The sequence below is a fragment of the Ischnura elegans genome, chromosome 8, assembly GCF_921293095.1.
Source record: "Ischnura elegans chromosome 8, ioIscEleg1.1, whole genome shotgun sequence".
Classification (NCBI taxonomy): Eukaryota; Metazoa; Arthropoda; class Insecta; order Odonata; family Coenagrionidae; genus Ischnura; species Ischnura elegans.
The window spans coordinates 22436205-22448391 of record NC_060253.1 but is presented as its reverse complement, the minus strand read 5'-3'; the positions used below and the strand labels follow the sequence as shown (position 1 = coordinate 22448391).

At 38.7% G+C, this 12187-nt stretch overlaps 1 long non-coding RNA gene across 1 annotated transcript; it reads left to right on the top strand.

Annotated features, from left to right (window-relative positions):
* Positions 1–227: 227 nt before the first annotated feature.
* Positions 228–10379, top strand: LOC124164208. The gene is made up of 4 exons (XR_006865983.1): positions 228–538; positions 703–839; positions 998–1203; positions 9547–10379. It is a non-coding gene; the product is annotated as an uncharacterized LOC124164208 (long non-coding RNA).
* The last annotated feature ends 1808 nt before the right edge of the window (positions 10380–12187 follow it).

The window sequence follows — 12187 nt, the reverse complement described above, 5'->3', positions numbered from 1 at the left end:
TGAGTCGGTCGTTGTAGTCTCCCACGTGGGTGCGCAATCAAACTCCAGAAACTGGCATGTCGCGCGCGAAGGACTGGCCTGGCTGCTCGCTGCTTGCGTGGCAGGAAAAGGGGAAGAGGCGGGGGAGAGGGGAGGTTGAGGTGGGGTAGAGGTAGGGTGGGGTACCCCGACACCCTCTCCTCTCACCAGTGAACTTCGGTATAAATTGAGCAGCTTCGTGAAGTATCGGTCATTTTGCCGGTGCTCTTCAATGCGAGAGGTGTCTTCAGGGTCCCGAGTCTTCAGTAGGTAGCTGTCATTAGTCTTACAGTGCTGTCCGACTCTGGTTCACTTTCCTTCATCTTCGCGATTTCACCCTGGTGCAGAAATACTACTTTGTCGTATTTCATTGAAGATCAGCTAGTGCAGTTGTCTCAAATTTTTCATTTGACGATTTAAATCGTGAGACAGCTAAATTGAGTTGCGGATTTAAACTTTCGTAATCTTTCGCATAGTCTAAGATAAGCGTTCGTTATGGCGTGGCTGTAAAGTGGTCGTAGTAAGTATATCTTCGAACTATTGCTTGTATAATGATTGATATTGATAAGACTTGACGTAATTTTTTATGCACTGGGACATGTAGTAATTTAAAAAAATGGAATAATTCTTTGCGACACAATTTAAGGGTATGTATGATAACGTTATCTTTTTTCTTATTTCCAGGCCGAAGTTGAAGTAAATTCCAATACTAGTCCAATCTTACTTGGCGTAATTTGACTTCAACTTGCACGCGTGATGTTTCCGTCAGAAACGTTCCCTAACGCCAAATATTGAATTCCTCTGGGACTATTGTTATGATGGTGAGTCCTATCTCTTTATTCACGCGTTTGGAATGCCTGCTTCTTTGTTAAATCGCGTAACGTTAACATTAAATTATTTGGCGGAGCTACTCGTCATTTGCCTAAATTCTGATTGATACGTTCCCTAAACAGTATCATGACTTCATTTCAATTTTCAGGTACTCAATGACGCTATGTCAGGCCTCCACATTCAGCATTCGCAGTACGTTCTTCGGCAACATCCGTAGTGCATCAGCTGTTTCGTTCAATTCTCCCGCGAGGGACTACCCCCATCTAAATGAATGCTTCAACTCATTGCTGCTATCCAGTGGGAGAATCCGTGAGGACTTCTGGGCACCATGCTGCGGCTCTGAAACATATTTCGGTGAGTAAATATTCCCTTCATTCCAATTCTGAGTGACCCCAGTGAACTCGTTCATGTTATTGTGTGAACAAGGCAGGTCGCACGTCAGTCTGCAGACAAAATCGAAGTTCAGAAACAAGAGAATAAAAATATTTGGTGCGCGCGCTTCGCCCTGTTTAAATCATTTAATAGCTGACAAGCATCAGTAAATGGAGGTTGTGATGGCGATCATATGTGATAAATTCTGTCGTGGATTTCTTCCCACTAGAGTTTGAGAAAAACTCTACGAAGATTTTCGTAGCACGCATCGTTAAATGTATTAGATCGCTCTCTAGAAAATAGCTGTAATTACATATTGAAAATCGGCGAGTATTTCCGAGTATATACCGGTTCCATTATTATTGATGAAATACGTCAGGGATTTAAAAATAAGCGTTCGTATTACCCAAATTATCCGGTATTTCGGCAAATTATCATACCAGGCAGAAAGAATACACTGAAGTAGTCATCGAAAGGAATTTTTTTTGCGGGAGCTCGTTAGGAAAAATTGGAGGCCCGATTATCCGAGGGTGAGATAGGTAATAGAGACGTACTTGTCGAAGTCAATGTCATGTAAATTATTTAGATTTTTAGTTTTGGTATTTTCCTGGCGAATTATGTGAGAAGTTTTCTCGGGAACTCACATCAAGCAAGTGCTTTCCTTATAACCAGCGTTTTTGTCAGACTGGCACAATCCTAGAAAGTCTTATACCATGATCTTTATGAATAAATCCTTATTCAAAGACCTGACGATGTAAGTCTGACACATTGGATGCATAAAAATCACTCTATTGATGCCAAAAAAAAGGTAATAGTTATTTGAATTTTCATTCTCCTCGTGTGTAAAAATATTTTATTACTTGTCTACTACTGTACGGTTTTACATTACTAGATTGTCTCATCAGTCACTCATATAATAAATTTCGATAAATTGAATACTGTGATCGAATAAATTTCGGTGTAGATTAAAGTACCATTTAGGTTAGAGAAATTAATAAATTATGCAGTTCAGTAACATGGATTTTTTTTCCTTTCATTACATAAAATATCATTTACATCAATAATGATAACACTTGCCTGAAACTAATGGTTTTCCTTATTACCGTCAAATGATCGGACAATATAGGAATAGAACTTTAGAAGAATACCCAATAGTTCATTGTCATGTATAACATTTTGTGTGAATTATTGTATGTATTTCTCGAACTCATCATAATGTATCTTAAAAGTGAATGTTGAACATACAGTATTATCATAGTTTTATGTAGAGGAATTTTTATTGCTTGCTAATAGTCTAGTTCAGTACTAATCGTCACTTGTTGCCTATTAACACAACCACAATTTTTTGCCAATATTTTGGTGCATGCACAATTCAGTTTGAGGGGGGAAGGTGACTGCCCCGTGGCTACCTTCATCCCTGGATCCGCCTATGATCCACTGCAGATAACCCTTTGAGATATGAATAAAATTCAATTAAGGGGTGAGCAATGTAGTTCTTTCCTTTCATCACCTTTCATGCTTTAGGATTCTTATCATGGTAGATAATTCACAAAATCTTCAAATTTCAATTGCTACATTCACATTTTGTCAGACATAATGGAGAATAGGACCTTTGAAATATTCCATAAGAAGGAAGCAATAAATAACGATTGGTTTGCTGTAGGCATTTGAGAATCCCTATTTTCGCACTTACAAGACAGTTATATATCATAATCACTGGTCAACAATCCTAGGATTGGTTTGATGCAGCTCTCCACTTAGTTCTCCTATCAGCTAATCTTTTCACACCTACGTATTTCTTCTCTTTCACATCTCTCTCTACTTGTTCCATATAGTTTGTTCGGGGTCTTCCTTTTCCATTCTTCCCTTCCACTTGTCCTTAGACGATTGTCTTCATCAGGCCATCATGTCTCAATATGTGGCCTATAAGGTTGTTCCGTTTTCTTATTAAGGTTTTCATGAGGCTTCTCTTCTATCCTACCCTTCTTAGGACTTCCTCCTTACTAACTCGGTCGATCCATTTGATTTTCATCATTCTTCTGTAGCACCACATTTCGAAGGCCTCTATCCTTGCTTTCTCCACTGTGGTCATTGTCCATGCCTCACTTCTGTATAGGAGCATACTCCAGATGTAGGTTCTTATAAATTGTTTCTTTACTTCCATATTTAAGTTTCCCGCTGTAAGCAGGTCTCTCTTTTGGTGGAATGCTCTCTTTGCCTGGGCTATTCTGCTGATAATTTCTTTCTTGCTTCTCCCGTCACTAGTTATCTTTCTTCCCAAATAACAGAATTCATCCACCTCTATCAGTTTTTGCCTCCCTATTTTAATGTTGATCTTGACTTCTTCTCTTCTGCTGCATACTAAGATCTTGGTTTTCTTCGTGCTTATTTTCAGTTGATATCTACTCATTACCCTACCCATATTAACCAGAATATTTTTCAAATCCTTCTGTTTCTGCTATAACGGCTATGTCATCGGCAAATCTTTGCATGCTAATTTTTTCTCCATGGATATTCACTCCCAATTCCTTTTCTTTGATTTCATTAATGGCTTTTTCAATGTAAACGTTGAAAATTACGGGTGACAATGTATAGCCTTGTCGCACTCCTTTCTTAATTCTTGCTTCTTCACAGCTGGGCCCTGATTTTATCATGGCTACTTGGTTTTTATGAACTGTGGATGATTCTTCTGTCATTATAAAAGACCCCAATTTCCTTAAGGATTCAAAGCATTGGCTCCAATCCACGTTGTCAAATGCTCTTTGAGTCCACAAACGCAACAAATGTTGGCTTGTTCTTTCCCATTCTCTTCTCTATGAGCAGTCTTAGGGCCAATATTGCTTCCCTTGTGCCTTTGTTTTTTCTGAATCCAAATTTGTCCTCATCCAAGTACTCTTCTGCTTTTCATTCTATTCTTCTATAGATGATCCTTTTCAGTATCTTTGACGCATGTGTAGTAAGGCTTATGGTCCTAAAATCTTCAAACTTCTCCGCACTTTTCTTCTTAGGAATAGGGATTATAATGTTCCTCTCGAAATCCTTTGGTATCTCACCTGTCATATACATTTCACTAATGATTTTGTATAGCTGGTTCAACGTCTTCTCTCCTGAATTTTTAATATGTTCTGCAGGAATGTCATCAATGCCAGACGTTTTATTTATCCTGTGGTCTCTTACAGCTGCATCAAATTCTGATCTTAAAATTGGGGCTCCCATGTCATCGGCATCCACTTCCCTCTTGTTTTCGATAGCATTCGTTCTGAGGCGACTTCCTATGTACAAATGTTCCAGATATTCCTTCCATCTCTTCCCTTTTTCTCCGTTTTCAATCAATAGTTCTCAGTCTTAGTCCCTAAGGGTATTGCATCTTACGCCCCTTTCCTTAAAGTGGTTCCTCACTATCCTATTAGCGGCCTCTACTTTTCCATGTTTAAGATTGTTTTGCATGTCTTTGCAAATGCTTTTCATCCACGTTTCTCTAGCCTTCCGCGCTTTACGACATATTTCGTTCCTTATTCTCTTGTAACGATTCTGTCCTTCCTCTGTTTTTGCAGCCTTGTATATTCTTCTTTCTTCAAAGAGATCTAATACTTCCTGCGTGATCCATGGTTTTTTCATAACAACTCTTCTTTTACCAAGAACTTCCTCAGGTGCCATCTGCAGACCACTTCTAATGGTTTTCCAACTCTCTTCCATTGGTTTGTTGGTTGGATCCTCCCCTATTTTATTTTCTACAGCCTCTTTAAAATCCATTTGATGCTGAACTTCCTCAATTTTTCAACCTGCCATATGTTTTTCACAGCTTTCTTCAACTTTTTAAATTTAAGGTGGCATTTCATCATAACTAAGTTATGGTCACCATCGATACCTACCCCTGGATAACTTTTGCAGTCCTTCACCTGGTTCCTGAATCTTTATTTCACTACAATGTAGCCGGTTTGGAATCTTCTAAAGTCTCCTGGCATCTTCCACGTGTATCTTCTTCGCAGGGGATTTTAGAATAAAGTGTTGGCAACCACTAGCCTGTGCTCCGTGCAGAATTCAAGTAGCTTTTCTCTTTCATTTCGGTTACCCAACCCATATTTCCCAGTTATTATTCCGTCTTGACCTTCGCCGATGACGGCGTTCCAGTCACTTAAAATAGTAAGATTTTCTTCCCCTCTTACCTGCTTTACCCCACAGTTATCACACTTATTTACCCCACAGTTACCCCCCAGTTATCACACATTACCACACGGTTATATACTTAGTATTTAATAGTATATGCCAACAGCATACTTAAATGAAATTATGATAATTATAAATATTATAATAGGGGAACATAAGCAGAGTTTCATTACTACAATGAAAGACAAATGAAGGAATTCCTCTATAATTATTATTCTCCTTTGGTGCAGGGGAGTATGTGGTACTACCGAACACAGATATTTTTTATCCATCGCTAGCTTAGTGAAAGACAGCGAGGACAATGAAAAGTTGAACAAGTGATAAGTCCTTCATGTTGCCCCTAAGGAAAAAAGTCATGGATGTTTTGAAGCTGTTCTTGCATGGTGGGCAAATGTGCTTCCCTATTCTTACAGCTACTTACATTTTTTTTCTGACTCCTTGACTTTCATTTGCATCATCACCACATCTACTGCTTGGCATATTATCTGGGTTGTTATGAGGAGAGGTGTAGCGATGAATCTTTTGTTTAAGCAGTTCGAGGTCAAAGGTTTCCGGTAACTAAATACATAGCCTCTTCTGAAATGAGGATGCAGGGAGAAACATGTAATTTTACAATAGCCATGTGGGGTGCCAGTTCACTCTAAGCACCTTTTGGTCCTATGATCATGTTATTACATCCACTTATGTTAGGTTTTGTTGTTACATCATCATTAATTATGGTAAGAGTAAACTAATTTAACAAGGCTGTGCTTCTCAAAAGCATTTAATACTAAGCAAGCATGCCAAAGTCCGTGAACGATATGTAGTTACATGATCGAGATACACTTCAAATGAACTTGTTCCTTAGACTTTTACTCCTTGCTTTTGCCTAAATTTTTTCTTTTTATAGATTTAATTTGATTCCTCTCCTAAGGTAGTTCATATAATTGGAGGGGACAAGGACCTATATTACATGAAGTAAGTTTTTAATATCAGATGAGGACATAACATGATATTTTTAATTTGACATAGATGTAATCTTAAAATGTGAAAGTATTTATCTGAGAAGGGTATAACATCAGTAATTTTAGATTTTGATTCACACAAGGAATGACAGATGTGCTCTTTGTTCATTCTACACTCATAAAAACAAATCTCTTAATAAGAGTGCAAAATACAAGACATACATAAGAGAGGCAACTGATGCCATAAGCAAGTGGGACTGAAACTGTACCCAGGCCCGTTGCGAGGGCGCAGCAAACGGGGAGTTTTGCCCTGGGTGCAGCTAGTTGGGGGTGCACAGTGTCTGCTGACTTAAACTTTTTTTTTAATATTGGCTAACAACGTTATCCAGTGTGTGGCACTCTCAGCTCTCTTCAATACAATGAAAGAGCTGTCTCCTTCACGTCGCAAAACCCAGACACACACAACATTGGGGGTCGTGTCTTACATGGTCAGCAGAAGTTTTTTTTTAACCGATAATTGGCATCCTGTTTAAAGGGTAATATCCCTCCAGAAGTGAGAAATGATTGCAGATGTATTAATGTTATCATTATCCCAGTTTGCCCCGGGTGCCAGATCAGATAGCGATGGGCCTGACTGTACCAAAAGGTAACATCCAATTAAAATGTGAGAGAAGTGGGTTATTTGTAGATTGAGGGTTTAAGTATTATTGCAATTGTAAATGGTAGGTGATTTGAGAGCCGCATAATTTCCTCATTTCAGTGCAGTTGGAGGGAAGCCTTGTGGACTATCTACTTGTGAACCTAATATGCTAGATGGTAGTTCTATGAAAGCTTATCGAATCATGTGTCAGTGTTTGTTGAGTTAGTTAATTTCACCATGTATTAAAAATTACTCCTGTGGCCATTTGAAACCTAGGTCTTTAGCCTCACCAACTAGGCGCCTCCACATCCTATACGGTCGCCTGCCTTATCCAGCTGGGCTCAAATCTTTCTCACATCCTTCTTAACTTCATCACCCCTGCGCATTCATTGTCTTCCTGCAGGTATTTTGCCTTCCAGAACTCGTTTCAGCATTGTGTCCTCACTTCTTCTATGGAGGTGGCTCAGCAATCTTATTCTCTTGCTTTCAATTATTACCACTATATCTGGTCCTCTGTGTATGGCTCTCAAGTCTTTGTTCTTCCTAATTCTCCATCTTTTTCCTTCCTTCATTGGGCCGAATATTCTTCTTAAAAGTTTGTTTTCAAAAGTTGAGCTTCTTTTGTGCTACTTCAGTAAAAGCCCATGCTTCAGGGCCATATGATAATATTGGCATGACTATTGTTTTATACTTCCAAATTTTGTTTTACGTGATAAGAGTTTATTTTTAACAAGTTTTACTAAGCTCCAATATGATCTTTCAGCTGCTGCTATTCGGGAGTTTATTTATAAATCTTCTTTATTGTTGTTCGTTAGTATCTTTTCTAAATATTAAATTGGTTAGTTTTTAAAATTTATAATTTGATACCAATATAATTGTCTTTGTCCTAGTTTCTGCTAATTTTCATGTCATTTGTTTTTTCTGCGTTACTTTTAAGCCTACTTTGTTAGTCTCTTTCAATAGCACCTTCGCTAAGTCTATTAGGCCTTCCTTGTTTTTAGCAACAATTGCTACATCTACCAGATTAATCTTCTCTGGAATTTTCGCTCCACCTCCTAGTTTTCTTCTTCCAATGCTACATTGAAGAGAAGTTGAGAAAGTGCATCTCCTCATATTGATCAACTTTGTGATTAAAAATCAAATTTTAAAGACATTTTGAAGTTCAAAAAACTCTATTTACTCCTCTCATTTCACTATGAAAGAAATCGTTTACTGACCAAATTAATCAATTTATTCGGATAACTACATGAAATAAATTATTGAACCTTAAAATGGCCATAATATATTCCGTTACCTAAATCAATTCGGCTTCGCATTTCTTTCCAATTGCAATATGTTACAAGTTGTTCCAATATAATCCTCGGGAAACTATTATTGGGCGTAGAGTACTGAGCAAAGCATTGCAATACTGAACTGAAAACAAACAACTGATTTCTCGGAGGTGCCTCAAAAAAGTGCTTTCATTCTGCTTTGAGGAACTCTATAAGAGTGTTCCCTTGAAGGGGAGAAGAAGCGTAGGCCTAACACATAGTACATTCAGCTAATGGTTAGGGGGCTTGAAGCGGTGCTGGACGACGCGGACATGGTAGTCAAAATTCACTCCACAGTGAACTGCCCAAATGGCTATGCAATATGGTGGTTGAATTTCAACAAATACATAAGCACGTAAGAATTCAACAGCCATGCAAGGTCCTATGGACCTATTGATAGCTATTGCGAAGTTTTATGACCAGAAGAATGTTTACAGTGTAAGTGTGCAGCATGAAGTCGTCCGTCACTGGGACTTGATCCGTGGAACCTCTGATTCGTAGCATGATACTTTACCTACTACACCACTGGAACGATTGGGTTCTAGGGCAGTCTCAATGCCCAATATGTCGGCTGTGTCCGCAGATGTCCCGACGAGAGTAGATTCCATTCTAGGGGAGTCGAGGACGAAGCATACTTTGGAGAATATGGCAAAGAATTTGTAGCTGGATCTTTTGCGCCTTGTCCTAATGCGACGGGTATGATTATTTCCCCGGTATAAGGGATATATTGCTTTTAAAACTCCCGGTTGTATGAGAGCATTGCGAGGGTAAAATTTTGGAAGACAAGTAGTACCTGAACTGGCAGCTCTCAGATGCCAACGAGCTTTGCGTTAATTTTTCCGCCACTGTACAACCCTATGCTCATCCCTCCTATATTCCCCACCATCCTTCCACCTTGCTTTGCTTAACCTTAAGATATATATTCTCCTTTCAACGATTTCCCTTTTGATATCTTCTAACTTTCCCGCCCTCATCATTGCCCTATCATTACACCTCTGATGCTGTGTACATTTGTAAGAATTTTGAAATGGTTTCTAAAAATGACAAATGCCCCATTCGAACAAAAAAATAAATTTTACCCTTGGTTTCCATATGCTTCCTGGATCGAGTAAGCCTAAAAAAAATTTTAAAAACTAGAAGCTGTAGTTAAGTTTTCCTTTGAGACTTTTATTCAGTCCTAAAAATCCAGTCTCCAATGCAAATCCTTATTTTGGGATGATTTTCACTATGCAATGCAATTTTTTTTTTTTTTTTTTTTTACTAGGTAATGCAGAATCCAGTGACACATTTACAAGTGCTGAAAATGTACCCATGAATGAGAATGATGGGGACATACGAGGACAGTGGTTTGGGCATGGAGGCGATGGAAATATCCAAGCAGGCTCTTCAGAACTATTGGATGAGAATCCTATGAACCACGAAAGGAGGAAACGTACCATCGGAGTGAAATCCTACAAATGCAGTGTCTGCTTAGAGCCTTTTACTCGGAAATTTGACTCATTGTGTACGAAGGCATCTCTCCTGTATGTATACGTTTGTGTCTTTGTAGGTTACTCAGGCTAGTGACCTTTAGAGACACATGCGTACACATACAGGAGAGATGCCTACGCTCCAAATGCAAATGAGAGAACGTACTCTCATGCTGTACATGGAGTTGAAGAATCTGTTTCTCTCCCCCCCCTCATCCCCGTTGCACAACATCGCAAATCCTTTGGATGTTGCAGTGAGAGCCGTGAGCGCAGTGAGAGCACAAGGCCTACAATAAAGAGTTGTTACAAGTGTGGAAAATAGGCATGAAAAGAACATATGAAAGATAATTGTGTTTGTTGCACTCACAAATGATATTTTCTGGGTCATACTGGATGCTGATAGGATGATTAGAATTTTTGTATTAATTCTAAATTTTGTAAAAATCAACTTTGTATTGCTTCTTTGCATTATGCATAGCATAATCTAACATTGTCATTTAAACCATCAACCTCATCAATTTGGGAAGACATGATGAAGCACTATGACTAATTTTTTTCACTGCATTCTGTGTACCATGCATCTTCCATATTTATAAATGTATATTAAAAAAATAGTATTAATTTGAAATATTTATTGTCTCATTATGTGCTGCAATTAGCTATAATATTGTTGGTAATGGATTTATTTATTATCCTGAAAGAAAAGAAATATTTGAATCCATTAAAATTATTAAATTTTACAATTCACTACTTAGTCTCAAAAATGAGCGTTAACCATTTCCTTCGGTAAAAATATTTTTAAATGCAATACATTGTAGTATGAGGGAGTTGGATGAGCACAGTCATTAACCGTGCTTCATGGAAATAAATTCAAATTAAGCCGGACGAAGTTTATTAGATGATATAAGCAATGCAGCGACACAGTCTAATGAGTCTTAGTGTGCACTCTCAGTTGTGACTTGTAGAAAGAAGTTAGCTATGAAAACGAAATGGAAACCTTCTCAATGACGCAACCTTTCCTAACCCTTCCCCCTCATTACTCATCACCCTCCGAGGACCCCAGCCCCCACAAATAAAATGACAAACTTTGTTCCCCCCCACCCCTTCCTCTCCCTGCCCAACCAATCCCAACCCTGAACCCCCCCCTCCGATAAACCTAAGTGACATATATAAACCTTTCCCTACTATATTTATTCATTGATTTTCACATACATGATAATGGCTTGATTGTAAAAAAACGGTTGTAACTTGAAAAAGGATTTAGTGCTCTCCCAGCAAATGCTGTTGATAAGTCTTCACGGCTTCGGCAGATCTCTCTGGGTATCCAAGCCTAATGCACCGTTTGTGTTCTGATATCCTGGTTTCAATAGTTCTTCCGGATTCCCCAATGTAGCTATCTCTGCATTCACAGGGTATTTGGTAGACGCCAGAGGTCTTGAGTCCCATTTTGTCTTTAACCTTTACAAGTTGGCTCCGTAGTTTTTGTGGTGGCTTGTGAAGGAGGCAATGTCCATCCTTACCCGGCTGATTTCCCCTGAAGACTTTATCAACGGTTGTAACTTTTTAAATAAAATGTGGAAGGCATGAAGTGTTATCATTGCTAATATGGAGCTCTTCCTCCACGTTCAAGCTCCTAGTTTTGATTTAATGGAAGGAAGTCCTTTCTCTCTGTGGGCCGCTGTTTGTGCTTGTGGTGCCTTCCTGCCACTGGACTTCCCATATGCTGCAGCCTTGCCAGGAACAAAGGGGACCTAGGGAAGCGATCTCAGCCAGGTGGTGGTCCATAGTGGTGGCATTTGAAACTGTAGTTCTTCTATAGAAGCTCCACCACAGTTACAGTTAATACGTAGAATTGCAATTAGGAATGCAAAATTATTTCATCAATGGAAAAAGTTTGAACTTGGGCCAATATTTGTGTCGATGGGCCTAAATATGTATCAAAATTTTGTGCTCCCACTTGAGGGTTAAAAAAAATGCCCATTTTTTTATGACCTTAACCACCCTCTCTATTTGTGAGTCCCAAAACTTCAGACCTTTCTTCTCCATTTACTGCAATGAAATTGTTAAAAACTATGTTATGTATTAATTGCTTGAAGAATGACAGAGTATAGCCACTTTTATTGAAGCAGATTTCCATAATTTGCTGCTACTGTCACCAATCCATTTAAAAGCAGCATCATGTTATCAGCCTGACAGTATTTTTTCTAAAATAACTGCCAAGGACTACTGGCTGACTTCAACTGACCATGCTCAAAATGAATTTCACTGATGACTACCTGATGTTAGTTGATGTCTTCACATTTACTTGCATAGATTTTTTGTGTCGTTTGCAAAATTGACCCACTGAAGGGTGTAAGAAGACATTTTTTCACTTGCTGTTGAATTTCATTGTCTAGATGGTGGGGTTGAATGATTTACAAGAAAGAAAGTCAGCAC